Source organism: Cottoperca gobio, chromosome 5 (genome assembly GCF_900634415.1).
Source record: "Cottoperca gobio chromosome 5, fCotGob3.1, whole genome shotgun sequence".
NCBI classification, from domain to species: domain Eukaryota; kingdom Metazoa; phylum Chordata; class Actinopteri; order Perciformes; family Bovichtidae; genus Cottoperca; species Cottoperca gobio.
In genome coordinates this window covers 7,613,906-7,628,071 of record NC_041359.1, presented here as the reverse complement: position 1 = coordinate 7,628,071, position 14,166 = coordinate 7,613,906, and positions in this window count along the sequence as shown.

Below are 14,166 nucleotides of genomic sequence, written 5' to 3'. Positions count from 1 at the left end.
GAAGGGAAATTCTCAGCCCATGTATGCTAAAAGTGTTATGAGTCTTTACTTTGTAAAGGCTCAAGTCATGCCAAGTCCATTAGCCCCCACCTGATGCTAATACACGCTAAAGCTTTTTCTCTTTTTCACCTCTACAGCGAAGTCTCCTGAGAGCTCACAGGGTGCCATTAGTGTTTGACTATACTTTGTTATAATCACCAGGAAATAAGTAAGATAAGAAAGCGAGAGATAGGTGGATAAGAGTGTTAAAGCGCTGTTTGTCATTGGCTTTAAATTTGGACAGCAGAGGTCAAAGCTCTTGAGAAATATGCTTCTCTTTGGAGATAAGGCCAGATAGCCGAGGTATGTAGAGTGGACCTATAAGATGACTATGTATGGATCTATTTTATATCATATCATATTTCCACATAGATTCAATGCAACAGTGTCTGCTACTTCAGCTTCTCCAAAACAATGGAGCAATGGGACTGGAAGAGACCCATCCAGTGGTTGTGGGACATCAGGGGGCTGGATGGATAACATGCCCCTTTCCTGGGACTTCCTCCGAGCTGTAGGATGGCGGTGCAGAGAGAGAACATCGCCTGCACTGTGGATAATAGTCATCGAGGAGCAAAGAAGACACAATGAAAAACACTTCTCTCACCACCCACCACTTCTCTGTCATCCTCCCTCCATCCTCTTCCCTTCTCTCCCTCGTTTCCTCCGCTCTGTTATTATCACCCAGATCATTATCAGGCTCACTCTCCCCTCGCTGCGATGGAGAGGAGGGCCGGCCGCCCACATGGCTTTGGTGAGAGATTTCTAACAGCACAGGAGGAGAGGGGGGGGAGTGGGGGGAGAGAAGACAAGAGGCCCAATAAAGTCCATCTAAATATAGAGGCAGCAGAGCCTCTTTTCCCTTGTCCTTATAAAGAGCTGCTGGTGAATCCGGGTGGACTATTCTCCTCACTGTACCGAGAGCCGATCACTCCCCCCAGAATCGGGAACATAACTGTTGGGGCATGGAAACACACACGCGGTCGCACACACAAACACACTGGGCTACGCTGTTTTATGAGAGAGAGAGAGAGGACAGGGGGCTTAGTGAGTTTTTTCTTTACACTAGAGGGCAAATCATGTTTGGAGGAACATACTTAAATAGGAGAGGTTTGAGGAAAACTCCAAAAAGAAATGATGTGAGAAATGAGTGATGGGGGGAGGCTCTTTATGATCTGAGAGTTCAAGACAGTGGAGGAGATTAGGAAAGAAGATACACATGATACACACTCCAAGGATGGATTATACATTTAAATTTATATCAACACAATCTCCAAAGATGCCCCTTTTTGGCTCTTTTACTTCTCTAATCCTATCTTATTTATAGTCTGTCTTCTAAATGTTTCTCTGTCTTAAAGGAGTAGTCAATACCACGCTCACGTCTGTATAATATACAATATGACCTGCAACCAGCAGCCAATTAGCCTAGCTTAACATAAAGACTGGAAACAGTCAGCTTGGGCTGTCCAAAGGTAACATATCCTCTTAAGAGGACATGTAAAGCTTACAAAAAGAAGAATAAATTGGGCTTATTTAAGGCTTTATTAGAGATAACAGTAAAGAAATGAAAGGAAAAAAGAGTGGAGAGAGAGAAGGTGGAAATTACATGCAATTATCGTTTTATATGTTGTTTGTTACGACACTTTGTGGTTTTTGGAGATATTTTGATAGTGGACTTACAACATTTCTAGTGGCAACATCTTCCGCTTAGTGAAAAGAACAACTTAAGTAGTTCCTTTTATATATATATAGCTGGCAAGATGGCTGTGAAGCCTTCATTGCTGGCAGTTACATATTAAGTCCAATATTAGCACTTGTAGAAAGTATTCAGCTAATGAGAAGGAGCTAAAGGCCGTCACACAGTTCCGTATGGTGGAAACGAATGCCGGCGTATATGAACATTTCCTCAAAATTTCCAAATACTTCCAACTTTTCCACAGCGGTGTTGTAGCTGACGTATACATAACAAATTATTATACGCATGTCTAACCTATTGATACCGTATCACTTACTTATTTAAAATGTATCAGAGCGTCTGGCCAGCGGAGCTGGAAAAGTGCCATTTGGTTCACGTCATGCTGATGCTGGAGAACAGAATGTACTCTTGTCCTCTCAGCATCCTCCATGCTCTCTGATGATGGGTTCATGTATTCATCAAGACGTGCTGTGAAGAAGTGAGGATGAGCTACTCACAGGGACCCTATATACCAGGGGTCACCAACCTTTTTGATACTGAGAGCTACTTCAAGGGTACTGAATAATATGAAGGGATACTTACAAACTTCCTGATAACATAGTTGCACAGTTCACCTTTAATGATAATATTATCATTAATAATAATCATAATAAATATTCATATTTGTGAAGAGACTGTCTGATCACATGTTAATGTTAGTTATTCCTCACAATGATTATTAACAATGATTTACCATGGTAGGAAACGGATATATTTAAACATGCAACATTATTTATTTATGTTCTCAATCTATTCAACATTTGAAAGTCAGAGTTATCACATCTCTGATATCTTTGTAAATATCTTTATTGACAGTTTTGTATGAATGAGAACATTTGCAGCATTTTGTTCAAAATCACACCAGTTATATTTTAGTACAAGTATCACTTCTGTAAACAAATTAAGAAATTAACTGTCACATCTTCAGATCATATCCTGTTTGTACAAACCACTAACTTTGTAACATCGGAGAGAGAGGAGATGACATCGGAACCTTCCTTCTCGTCTTTGAACAGTGTTTTCAATAACATCATTGACCCTTTCAAGACCTCTCCGTCTGAAAAGGCTTTCTTGTACTTTATTAAATAATGTGCAGCTCTAAATGAAGCTCCCGATGCTTTCTGTGACTTGTTGACTGGCCTGGTGAAAAGAGATGCTGCTGCCCAAAGCTGCTTTAACTCTCGGCTGGTTCTGCCCGCAGTGCTGCAGGTGGGTAGTTAGTTAATTAATTAGTTAGTTAGTTAGTTAGTTAGTTAGTTAGTTAGCATGGTAGCTTTGTGACACGTACCGAAGTGTCTCCACATTGTGCCGCTTTGTCGTCGCCCCGCAAATGAGACATACACACTTTTCTTTCACTGTTGTAAAAAATAATTCTTCCTCCCAATCATTGTGAAAATAGTTAGTTTTCTTTCGCTTCTCTGCCATGTTTAGTGTAAACAACGCAGCTCGCGCCCCACCGTAGCTGCTCCCACTAGCTTGTCTCAGCGAGAAGGGAAATGGAGATTTAGCTTACAGGGTCAGAGTTCATATACATAAAACATTTTAGTTTTTTAAATGCTATATTCAATATTGTCATTTTAAAATAAAGAATAATTCAAGTGTTATTGATTTTTGAACAAAAACAGCAAAACAATTAATTACAGATTTTAGACGGAGCTCCATGTGGACGAGTGTGGGTGACTCACTTAATCTTTGTGGGCGACCAAGTGCCCGCGGGCACCGCGTTGGCTACCCCTGCTATATACCATATTCAAACCCCAATAAGCTCCCAAAACACTAGCTGAACGCTAGCTGTACTGTAGAAACACGTTTAATTTAAGTTACTCCGTCGCCAGGGATAAGCTTAACATCGGTTACGAATAGGTTATCCATTCGTTATCAATAAGTTGGCTGTAGGGTTCACCATCAGCCGACGCAAATGTAACGTACCTCTAACGTAGTAACGTACGTATTCACGTAGGTATTTACGTAGGTAAGTATACACATACTGTATTTACGTAGGTAAGTATTCACGTATGTATTCCGTATTCACGTATGTCTAACGTAACGTAACTTATGTGTAACGTCTGTAGAATTTATGAAGCACAAGTTGGGTACGTCCGAAAACTTTGAACACGCTCAAAACATTTTCACAGACTCAGCGTTCAACAATGTACGCCAGCGTGCTCTTAACGAATACTACTTATGCTTTACCTTATATCAACGTACACCAGCGTATTGCCTATATTTTGTAAACCCCATATTTTTGTATACGTTATGCATTTGTTGGGTATTCGTCTGATACATTTTGTATAAGTAAGTGATGCGCTATCAACAGGTTAGACATGCGTATCTGTATACGTTCACTTTTCCGATCCGATCTGATGAAAAGTTGGACGTAATGCATGAACGCTACCAAGTTTTCCTGTTGTGAATGCACCAATGCCAGACCATTTCTTGAATAAAATACTGGAGAAGTAGTCTCTAGTCATGTTTAGGAGCCGCCGTTGTCGTTTTGAACGACCAGTCTCCTCTCCGCATCACGTCACACACACCTAAACCACACACGTAGCTGCAGGTAGCTCCTCACAAGCCGCTGATTGGTCCGGCCAGCCTGACAAGATGGATTCTTTGTGGAATATGTGATCCCTCCATTCTTGCGTGATCTCTTTTTACAGCGACATTCCAGCTAAGGACGTCACTGCTCCTGGCCACGAGCAAAATAGTCCGGCACATTACCCCACTCGTAAAACCACAACTTTTTGTTTTCAAACTTAAGTTTTTGTATAGATTAGACACACGACATAAAACATGCTAATGTGTGAACTTAATAATAAATAACTTAATATATTTAGCTGTCTTTGGACAGAGCTAGCTGTTTCCCTGTTTCTAGTATGTGTACTAAGCTACACTAACCAGTTGCTTTGAGTTGCCAGGGAAAATTCACTATCTTTTATGTGGATGTCCAATTAGCTTTGATGGTAAATGTAGTCGATTGAAGCAATACATTTCTCAGTGTGTGCAATATTGACTGAGAAAGCTGAGTTCCCGACAGTGCCAACATGTATCAGACATTCTGTATCTGACACTGCCTCGGCCGGACTAGTTATTCCATGATTAAATAGCCTGCAGTTCTTCCTTTCATCCAGCTACTTCACTGTAACAGATTTTGCAGCCGCAAACTCAGTCAATATAGCACGCACTGAGGAATGTATTGTTTCAATCGACTACATTTTCCATCAACACTATTTGGACATCCACATAAAAGGTGGAACATTTTCCCTTTAACAAATCCAACAGCTGTGTCATCAGCTAAAGTAATTTACTCCCATATCCTACACACTGTTGCTGTCTGTCTAAAATGCAAGTATCAGTGACGCCCTGTTCTGTTTTCTGCTGTTGTCAGCAGCTGCTTTCTACTGTTAAATAACAAAAGTTATAAACCGGTCATGTGCTGGTTAACACAGACCACAGATAGACGTGTTTCAACAGGAGATGCAGAAGCAGGTTACTTAGTGCTCTTATTCACACAGAGACACAGATATCATTTTTGCTACGTTCTGTGTGAAGCAAACAACATCATTTTCACAGCTGTCCTCATTTGTGAGCGGTGACAGCAAAAGTTCAGAAGCCAAAGGGGGAAAAAAGGTTCACTGTGTGTTTTAACATCCCCTTTTACACCTGTTGCTTACGGTCCCCTGCGGTGTGTGTGTGTGTTTGTGGCCACACAGCGAGACACTTGTGGACACAAACACACACTGAACATGCACACAAACATACACAGTGGTTTCATCGTGGCTGTCTGAGCAGAGACTGTGCACCAAGAGGCAAGCAAAGAAAACCTGAATAACATCACACACATACAGACTCACACACTGAGCATCAGCACTTATTACATAAGAGCTCCTCTTCCACACAGACAACTCCACAGCACAGTCTGACAGAGTCAATGTCAAACTCTGCAAGAGAGAGAAAATGGGTATAATTTGTGCATGACCACTCAGTTGCTATGTGTACAGCTGAAGTGGATCGATCTGTGTGTGTGTGTGTGTGTGTGTGTGTGTGTGTGTGTGTGTGTGTGTGTGTGTGTGTGTGTGTGTGTGTGTGTGTGTGTGTGTGTGACTGTGTCAGTTTGTGGTTGTGAAAGCCCCGCTGAGAGAGGAAGCTCAGCTGTCAGTAGTTGTCAGGCACTGGGCCTCTGCTTTTCTCTTTCTTTGCTAATCCTGTTGTAGTTAACCTCACCCCCCCTCCCTCTTTCCTTTTCTCCCTTCCTCCTCTTTTTCACCCCCCAACAGCGGCTGGCAGGGTTTGAGCCGAGGTGGGGGCGCTGGTTTGTACAAGCATGTAGGCCAGAGATAAGGTAATGTGTCACAGGAACAACAAACCTCCCTCTGGGCTAAACATCTTACAAACACGCACACATACAGCAAGCATGTCAGAATAAATATGCTGACTATAGGTCAGGGCATTTATTCTGTATTATGTGATATTATAAGCAAGGCTTTGACCTTGCTTCACCCTTGGATTGAACACTTTTTACTTACTCATCTCCTCCCTTGTTTTCTTGTACTGAGCTCAAGGCTATTACACTTATCACGCTCATCGTTAGTAAATAAAGTAGCCTACTGACCGTATATTTCATACATTCTATCACGTCCATGCCACACCACTTCCACCTATAACACCAAGGTAAAAAATACAACCTTAATATTTCAATAAAACTAATTTATAAAGTTTGGTAACGTAGCGTTAAGCAGCACATGACTTGTACCAACTTAATGAGTTTGTTAACGTTACCTAATGTTAGCTAGCTATGCTAATGCTAATCAAAATATTAGGGTTACATTGTTTACCTTGGTGTTATCGGTGGAGGTTGTGTGATTTACTCAAACTAATGAACGCATGTAATTGTATGCTGATGGTCGTCAATAAGTTCGGGACGCGAAATGTCCGACGTAGGCGGTGGGTTGGAGCCTGCAGCTCTGCAGCTAGACCCTTCTCGCTCTGTCTCACCCCGTGTAGGGTGTTACCCATGCTACATTAGCTGCTCATGTGCAGAATGATACAGAACAAACTTTCTCTGCAAAGCTCTGCTCCACGTTTGATGGGGGAGAAATCATTTCTATGTGTGCATGCCGACACTGCTAGACATGGCCTGGTGTGAAATGGACATGAGGAGAGGATGTGAGACTGAAAGCGTCTGTGGCGCCTCAGCTCCGCTTTCCGTTGGGGGTTGGATTGGGGCTGTTGTTGGTAAAGGGGGGCTTGTGATTACAGCGCGGCTCTGATGGATCCCCAGGCTCTGCTTGAGTTGGACAAACTCAGGTCCCATTACAGAGCTGGATACTTGGATGATTGGAGGGAAGTGAAGACAACTACTACTGTGCTAATGGGAGACACATTTATGAATTCACAAACAGGCACACACAAACACAGATTAATACATAAACTACAGCCTTCATATCCACAGATGCCCAGTTCATTGAGTTACACTTAAAACAACATTGTGCAACTATTTTACCTCAAAATAACAGCTTCAAAATCATTTCGATGTTACACTGACTTGTAATAGGGAGAACTCATTCTGCGCCCCGAACGCCTGTTCTTGCACAATGTAAATTTGGTGAGCTGGTACGATCTCCTGTGAGAATTCACACACCACCAACTATGTCATTGATTTTGGTGAAACAAACCAGATCATATTTCATCAAGAAAATGTTTTTTGGTTTTCCCTCTGTCTTCTGGCTGCTCTGCTTCGACTCTCTGGGATTTACTGAGTTTTGCTGAAAGCTTTACTTGTTGCTAAAGTAACGCTAACCACTAACTGCTGCTGTAGCTGCCGTTATCTAATTAGCATTTAGCTAAGTTAGCTGTGCTGCCAGGACTGGGAGCTCGGAGCTACGGGGGAGTGTTGGAGTTCACACCGCTAGCACAGGATCTTTGGACCATTGGGGGGAAGAGGCTTTCAGGACTGGTGTGGGGAGGAATGCTGGCAGGGAGCTGCACTGGTATTGTGCCAGAGCCAGAGCAGCCTCTATGGACATCATGGAAGAGGTAAAGAAACCGAAAAGAACACTGACGAAAGAAGCTGAGAAGAGAAAAGAGAGCGGCTGCCGGCCTTCAGCCATTGACGAGAGCTTTTGAAATTAAAGGCTGCAACACAGATGCCGAGCTGGCCTTGTTGCTGTTTGACTAGTTAATATTAACTGGCTTTGTCTTTTGTTGTTGAACTTGCTTGATGTTTGACTGTGTCAGCAAAGTTGTCGGCTTGCGAGTTATTGATCAGAAGTAATGTAATCATAACAAAAGTAGGTGTTCAGCAGTCCATCTCTACGACAGCAGCGTATAAATGAATTGCACTTTGAAACTGTAGAGGCGCTAAATCACAAAACTACTTATTCTTGCAATGTAGCTTCAATCACTTCACTTCACTGTCATTTTCAGCTGTCTGTCTCGTCAACTAATTTATTCCTCTCCACTCCCATTAACTCTGATAATAATGATACCACAAGTATCAGTCCTGTGTGTGGCTATCTCCTCTGGCTCACCTCTTTATCACCAGCCCAAGCAGAAGTGCCAGCAGGAGGTAGGAGGTGTGAGGGTGGCGTCTAGGGCCATCACAGCAGCTGATAGGATACAGGCCTGCTGTTGGATAAGCACTCGTTTCTGCTAGAGCTCTGAAAAGTCACACTGAGCCACAAATATCTTGATCTTTATCACGCCCAGACTCCACAGCCCTGGTTGTACACTTTCCTAGTCACTTTCCAGTAACATTTTCATTGACTTACACAAGTTAGCAAGCTCCTCGCCCCTAAAATATCAAGGTGCCATAAGTTAGGCTCAATACAGTATGTACAGTAATTGAGAGATAATTTCTCTAAACAAGTATTCATTATTGTATCATACTATACATTCCTAAATAGTTTTTCAGTTTAAGTAACATCATTACTTTCTGATTCCACTGAATTTAAGACAAAGACTTATTGTTTCCTGATAAGGAAGTAGGTGGTAGGAAAGAAAGTATCTTTTGAAAGGAGAAATAGCTCACGTTTGCTTAGCTGCTCTGGTATGGCCAATAGTTTAAGGCGGCTAATGTTAGCAAAACTTCAGATTTCTGAATTTGTGACTCTTCTCTACTTAATCTACTTATAGTACGTTTGAGTATTTATCTTTACCTTTAACTGTGCCACAATGCTGTTCAGCAAATCTTACATACAGTAGCTTCACTTTAGGACTGGGACATAATTATTTGCTGCAATCACCCCTGTTCTTTTTGGTAGGGACAAAGGAACATGTTTATATTGAAGACAGAAGACAGAACTGGTTTAAGACTCTGCTGTGTGCCCAGTCTTACTGGCTGAACCAGCTGCAGTTGTTGGTTCTCAGTTGACTGATGAGGTTGCTCAGCTTGTTGGAGGTTTTTGGCAGCTTTGCATCCAGTTGAACAGCTTTTGATAATTTCCTCATTTCTCTTAGTCCTACAACCTTTTGTCCAGGTTTGTAGCATTTGTGTAACATGGTAATTGCATTATGGAGTTTTTCTTTCATTCCTATATTGTAGTTTGGGTAAATCCTAAACCTCCAACACGTCACCAAGGTAAGCAATACCTTCCGTGCCATTCCTTGCATCACATGCTGTGATCATAGTTAATCACAGCACAGGACTGCACAGGTATGTGTGAGGTACTGTGTGAGCAATCTTCATTGATGATTTTATCAGCTGCTGAGCTCCAGTTCCTCGTGTTTACAGTTAATCTAATTTGTTCCCTAGTTAGCTTGGGGGCTAATGGACAAACAATGTTAACACACCAAATAAAAACTAATGAGTATGCAGCAGTGTTTTTGACCAGGTATTATGACCACAAACTGTCTTAATTGGTTGCCATTATTAAACCATCCTGCACATCACTCTGTTCTGACTTTTACTTTTCCCCTTCACCCACCTACTGACTGTCTCTACTTCTCAAACCTGACTCTCTCCAGACTCGACCACGTTATCTGAATGGGTTATTGATGTGGGGAAAAGGCCATGAGAACGAGCCTGTGATGGCTTTCTGGGGTCTGGTCATTTCTCCTAAGAGCCTGGGTAAATATAGCCTGTATCTGACGCCTATCTGACGCCTCAGCACAAACACTCCCCAGGCCCAGACAGACCCATGAACTGGAGACTGGGGACTGGGCTCTGTCGTGCGACACAGACATAGCAGGATCTAGAGACAAGGCCGCTCAGGTGTGAAATACATGGCTGGGATTTAAGGGGCCTAATGCTCTAATAAGGTAGCATTTGGGTGAAATAATGTTAATGCCCATTAGAAAATAAGGAGCTCATAAATTGGATGCCATTTATGATTCTCTACAAAGCATTAACCTCCAACAGAGATTAAACAAGAGGAGCTCCCGGAGTGCTCATAACTGTCAAATATAATTTCAAATTTATGTAGCTCATAAATTAAATGGTATTACTCTTTGCTTGGATCGGATTAATCATGCTGTTACAATTGCTTTCTGTATATACAGCAAGCGTATAGCCAAACAGAAAGCCCAAACTAAATTGAGGTTCAAAGCATATCTATTTTTATTTTTGTAGTTTTATCAATTAAGCCTAAAATAAAATATGTTGTTTAATAGTAGCACAGCATTTGTTATGTATGTATGTATGTATGTACTGTATGTATGTATGTATGTATGTACTGTATGTATGTATGTATGTACTGTATGTACTGTATGTATGTATGTACTGTATGTATGTATGTATGTATGTATGTATGTACTGTATGTATGTATGTACTGTATGTATGTATGTACTGTATGTACTGTATGTATGTATGTATGTATGTATGTATGTATGTATGTATGTATGTATGTATGTATGTATGTATGTATGTATGTATGTATGTATGTATGTATGTATGTATGTATGTACTGTATGTATGTATGTATGTACTGTATGTATGTATGTATGTATGTATGTATGTATGTATGTATGTACTGTATGTATGTATGTATGTATGTACTGTATAGTATGTATGTATGTATGTATGTATGTATGTACTGTATGTAATGTATGTATGTATGTATGTATGTATGTATGTATGTATGTATGTACTGTATGTATGTATTTATGTATGTATGTACTGTATGTATGTATGTACTGTATGTATGTATGTATGTATGTATGTATGTATGTATGTATGTATGTATGTATGTATGTATGTATGTAATGTATGTACTGTATGTATGTATGTATGTACTGTATGTATGTATGTACTGTACTGTATGTATGTTATGTACTGTATGTATGTATGTATGTATGTATGTATGTATGTATGTATGTACTGTATGTATGTATGTATGTATGTACTGTATGTATGTATGTATGTATGTATGTATGTATGTATGTATGTATGTATGTATGTATGTACTGTATGTATGTATGTACTGTATGTATGTATGTATGTATGTATGTATGTATGTATGTATGTATGTATGTATTATGTACGTATGTATGTATGTATGTATGTATGTACTGTATGTATGTATGTATGTATGTATGTATGTATGTACTGTATGTATGTATGTATGTATGTAGATGTACTGTATGTATGTATGTATGTATGTATGTATGTATGTATGTATGTATGTATGTACTGTATGTATGTATGTATGTATGTATGTATGTATGTATGTATGTATGTATGTATGTACTGTATGTACTGTATGTATGTATGTATGTATGTATGTATGTATGTACTGTATGTATGTATGTACTGTATGTATGTATGTATGTATGTACTGTATGTATGTATGTATGTATGTATGTATGTATGTATGTATGTATGTATGTATGTATGTATGTATGTATGTATGTATGTATGTATGTACTGTATGTATGTATGTATGTATGTATGTATGTACTGTATGTATGTATGTATGTATGTATGTATGTATGTATGTATGTATGTATGTATGTATGTATGTATGTATGTATGTATGTATGTATGTATGTATGTATGTATGTATGTATGTACTGTATGTATGTATGTATGTATGTATGTACTGTATGTATGTATGTATGTATGTATGTATGTATGTACTGTATGTATGTATGTATGTATGTATGTATGTATGTATGTATGTATGTATGTATGTATGTATGTATGTATGTATGTATGTATGTATGTATGTATGTATGTATGTATGTATGTATGTATGTATGTATGTATGTATGTATGTATGTATGTATGTATGTGTGTATGTATGTATATACTGTATGTATGTATGTATGTATGTATGTACTGTATGTACTGTATGTATGTATGTGTGTATGTATGTATGTACTGTATGTATGTATGTATGTATGTATGTATGTATGTATGTATGTACTGTATGTACTGTATGTATGTATGTATGTGTGTGTGTATGTATGTATGTATGTATGTATGTATGTATGTATGTATGTATGTATGTATGTATGTACTGTATGTACTGTATGTATGTATGTATGTGTGTGTGTATGTATGTATGTATGTATGTATGTATGTATGTATGTATGTACTGTATGTGTGTGTAGGCATACAGAAAAATATATGTTATATTTTCAAAAAAAATGATTATGAGTTGAGTGTATTTGTAGCAAGCTCTTAAAATGATATAGCATTCATTACATTTGATAATCAGATATATTTAAATGTATGGCCACATTCTTAAAGGGAACATTAATTATTTCAATGCCTGGCTTTGTTGCTGAAATCATCAAGTTAGCCAACTAGCTTAGTTAACTACATATAATCGAGCAACAATATTTAGCCATCAAGATAGCTAGCTATGGTGGGTAGCATTGTGGATTCACTCATATTGTACTACCTGGGTACATGTCATAAAGGTAAAAAAAAAAGTGCTCTGGATTGAGAACAAATATATATATTTTTGCTATACCTTAAATTTGGGTAATTATTTGGACTACTTTTCTGTTGTCCTAAATTGTCCTACATGGTGTTCGGACTGTTTTTATAACCATTCTGAGGAATCCCTTGACGTCAGAATTGCACAACAGAGTGAGAAGCGTGTGGTGAGTGAGATTTGACTGAACCTACTTTGCATGTACATGTGAAAGAGAGACCGAGTGTGAGACTGAGAGAGAGGCCTTATGGTGACTCAGCAGGTCTGCTGGGCCTGTTTGACCTCGTTCATCAAGCTGACGCCCCGGCTCGGTTTCTGCTCCTCTCTGGTGGGATTCACAAGAAGAACGCAAGAAGGAGAAGCAGAGAAGTGAGGGATAAGACAAAGAGGAAGACAGGGAGAGAGAAACAGTGACATGTGAGGAGAAACAGGACCACAAGCGCTGAAGTGGGGAAGACAACAACACATATTAAGGGAAGAAAAAAAACACAAATGACAAGCAGAAAAGTTAAGTAAACAAATGTGTGAGTGTGATCACAAGCAGAGAATAGGGAGGTGAGATAGCGAAAGATAAACAGTGACAAAAAGTGAAGAGAAGAGAGGGGGACCAGAGCCGCCTCACTACAGTAACAACCAGTAAACACAGCAACAGCAAGGACATGAATTCTGTTGAACGCAAGAGTGTTTAAAAATCTGTGACGTGATTCAGCTATAAAAAGTGCAACTTGTCACAACACACTGACGTGGCTTCTTTCAAGCCTTCTCTTTTACTTACACTTGCTGTCTTGTTCCTAGACACAGCTCCTGAACACAAAACACTGTGCCGTCATCACTGAAAAACAAAAAGCTGAATTTGTTTAAGGGGAACGTATCAAAGTCAGTTTACTCATCACACTGCATTATGGGAAATGTAGTAGTGTATTTTTTTTATCCATAGCATTGACTAATTCTACTCTCATGTTATACTTGAAAATAACCTTGTTCTGAGTTGTCCATGCCACGAATGATCACAAGTTGTGAACATGGGAATCTTTACTATCCACCCCACATTATGTGTGGCATACATGTCAGGACATCTCAGCCTCTGCTGCTTTAACGTTGACCATTCTCGCTGGACATGCTAACGGCGTGGCTCTATATGCATGGCAATGTCGGCCTCTTGGTAAGTCAACCCACCAATTTGGTCAAGCCCAAAATCGAATTGGAATTACAATTATATATATATTTGGTGATCCTGTGACTTTCAGGTGGATGTTTATTAACAAATAATTAACTATAAAGGGTCTCGGAGAGCCCAGACCTTCGTCGAGGCAAATAGCTCTATGCCAATGTTACGAGCGTGAAAAATAATGCATCTGCCCCGTGATTTGAATCCAGTCTAAAATATAATGGGGTCTTTCTTGGCTCATGCTAGTCTTCCACCAAGTTTCATGAAAATCAGGACAGACGTTTTTTCTTTTCGTAATCCTGCCGACAGACAGAACTGAAACATTACGTCCTTCGCGAAGGTAACTAAT